Raw genomic sequence first — 2417 nt, 5'->3', positions numbered from 1 at the left:
CTCCTGTGGGCGCAGCACACAGCCAGTCACATGGCCAGGCCCACTCTTAACCAGGGACCCCGCAATCCTCTCCCGAGGTGGGGGGGGGCTGCGAGGCTGGGGGCCGTCCGGGCACCTGTGGACCCCGCCCCCTCCAGGGCTGGGGGAGGGAAAATATGTGGAGGGCAGGACCCTTGCCTCCTCCCTGGGGGTTCTGGACCTGGGGCATTCTGGGAGTGTTCAGGGTCCGCCTGCCCCTGGGGGTGAGGCTGTGTGATGAGTGGGTCTGGGAGAAGTACCGCCCTCTCTCTCGGCGTTGCCCCAGGTGCACCCCCAGTGCCTCCCTCCTGCTGGGCTCCAGTGGAGTCTGAGACCTGGATCTTTTTCTGCTGTTCCCTAATAACTGGGGTCCAGGCCTCACTCTTGACTCTGGGGAGCCAGGACACTTTCTTTGCAAGCAAGAGAGGAGAGTCAGGTCTGGAGGCAGTGCCCAGGCTCCATGGGCTCCACATCTGCAGAGAAGGCCCATGGCCAGGCACTCCTCAGGCCTCTGCACTCACCCACTCCCTCAGATGCAGTCAGGTACAGACACCCTGAACCAAAGGCTCCACTCTCACACATTCCCACCTCCACAGACACCCTGCATGTCACCCACGCAGTCACACATATCCTCACACCCAGACGCAGGACCCTCACACAGCTTCCTAGTCACCCAAGCAGTGACACTTTTCTAGGGCAGCTCTGACTGAGGCCCTGAACTCAGCCAGGGCCCTCCTCAGCATAGCCCTCACATTCACATTTGCTGGTCACACACACTTCAGCTGGGCTCTACTTTGGGGTAAAGGGCCCAAATCCTTCTCAGCTAATATTAGGCCCAAAGGGTGGGTCCAGTTCACAGGCACAGCCTAGTCCTTCCCCAGGGAACAGCCATCCTCTCCCATGTCCAGGAGTATTCACCCGCCTGCCCAGCTTCCTGCTCCCTCATGGAAACTGGTGTTGGGATGTCAGCAGGAGAGCTCAACCTGCCTGTCTTGCCTCCACCGGGAGGTGCAACCCAGCATTATCTCTGCTTCTTTCTGCTTTCCACCTTCTGCTCATTACACCTTTTTCTGGATTTGAGCCTTTTTATATTTCTGACTACCTCTTTTGTGGATGAATGTTACCCCTCTCCCCTATCTTCTTTTTGTTCTCTCCTGGATCTCCCTGGGCATCCCATGGCCCAGGCTGCACACCCTGCCCACTGGCCTCCCCATCGTGAGGCAGAGACTTTGGCTCCCAGAGCCTTACAAAGTAAACAAGCCAAGTGCAACCTAGGAGATAAAAAGGAGACCGGGGCCAGTTGGGGCTGGGAAAAGCCCATAAAGATAAGGCTGGCAGCCCCATCCACCCTCCTCCTTCAGGCCATGGGCAGCATGCAGCAAGACTCCAGGGCTCGGCCAGTGCCAGCACCCATCTTGGGCCAGGTGGGAGTATTAGGATCCAAGCAGAGAAAATCAGGAAGACCAGGGGACAGTGGAGCAATGCAGCCCAATTTACTGGGATTCCGACTCTACCTGGAAGTCTTTGGGGATGGGCACCTGCAGTCATCCGGCCCCAGGTGCCTCAGCCCCCCAGACCTGGAGGAGGGGCCACCTGGCGCGCTGCTGGCTAGCCTACCAGGTCCTCTTTCTCAGCACTTGTTACGTGGTTAGCGGTGCAGCCCGCCGGGCGACCCCGCTCAAGCCCCGCACTCTCAGACCTGCCTTAGGAGCTCCCGGGGGCAGCGGGTGGCCACTGCTGCCAGCCTGGGTGCTCCGACTAGGGAGGAGGAGGGCTGTGCGAAGCTCCTGTCCTGCCCCAGTTTCCCGTTTCCCCTTTTCTCGTAGCCACTGAGCCACAGCGACATCACTGCAACTCGCTCTCGCTGAAACTCCTGGCTAATGCCCTTTGCTGCGCGCTCGGCTGGCTGGCGCGGAGGGTACGAGCGACGCCGCGGTCCCCGCGCCCTGGCGCCCTGGCACCCACTGTGCCGGGGTTCGCAGCCCGCGCTCCGTGCAGGCTCCGCGCCTGGGGTCCACGCGAACCTCTCTCGGCGCGCCCAGCCGGCTCCGTGACCTCTGCGCTCGCGTCGCTCACTTTCAGCCTCCCGGGTCTCCAAGAACAGCATTTTTCCTTTCATTCTAAATGACTGTTGATATTTTTCTTGCACTGGGAGAATTGTTCATATCCAGGACTCCTTAAATTATTTTCCATGTCTCGATTATCAGAATACCATTCTGGTCAGTTCGGTAGCATTAAGACTATCCCATGACCTAGAGGATGATTACTATTTTGAATTTATACTCCTGTGGCTAAAGTACTAGTTTGATTTGTCCAATCATCATCATTAAATATATTGTTGTTTTTCTGTCAATGTTTGGTCCATCATTCCAGGGCCTCCTGGCGTGTTAGTAATAGAA

The sequence above is a fragment of the Talpa europaea genome (genome assembly GCF_964194135.1).
Source record: "Talpa europaea genome assembly, chromosome: 7".
In the NCBI taxonomy this organism is placed as follows: domain Eukaryota; kingdom Metazoa; phylum Chordata; class Mammalia; order Eulipotyphla; family Talpidae; genus Talpa; species Talpa europaea.
This window is presented reverse-complemented; position numbering follows the sequence as displayed.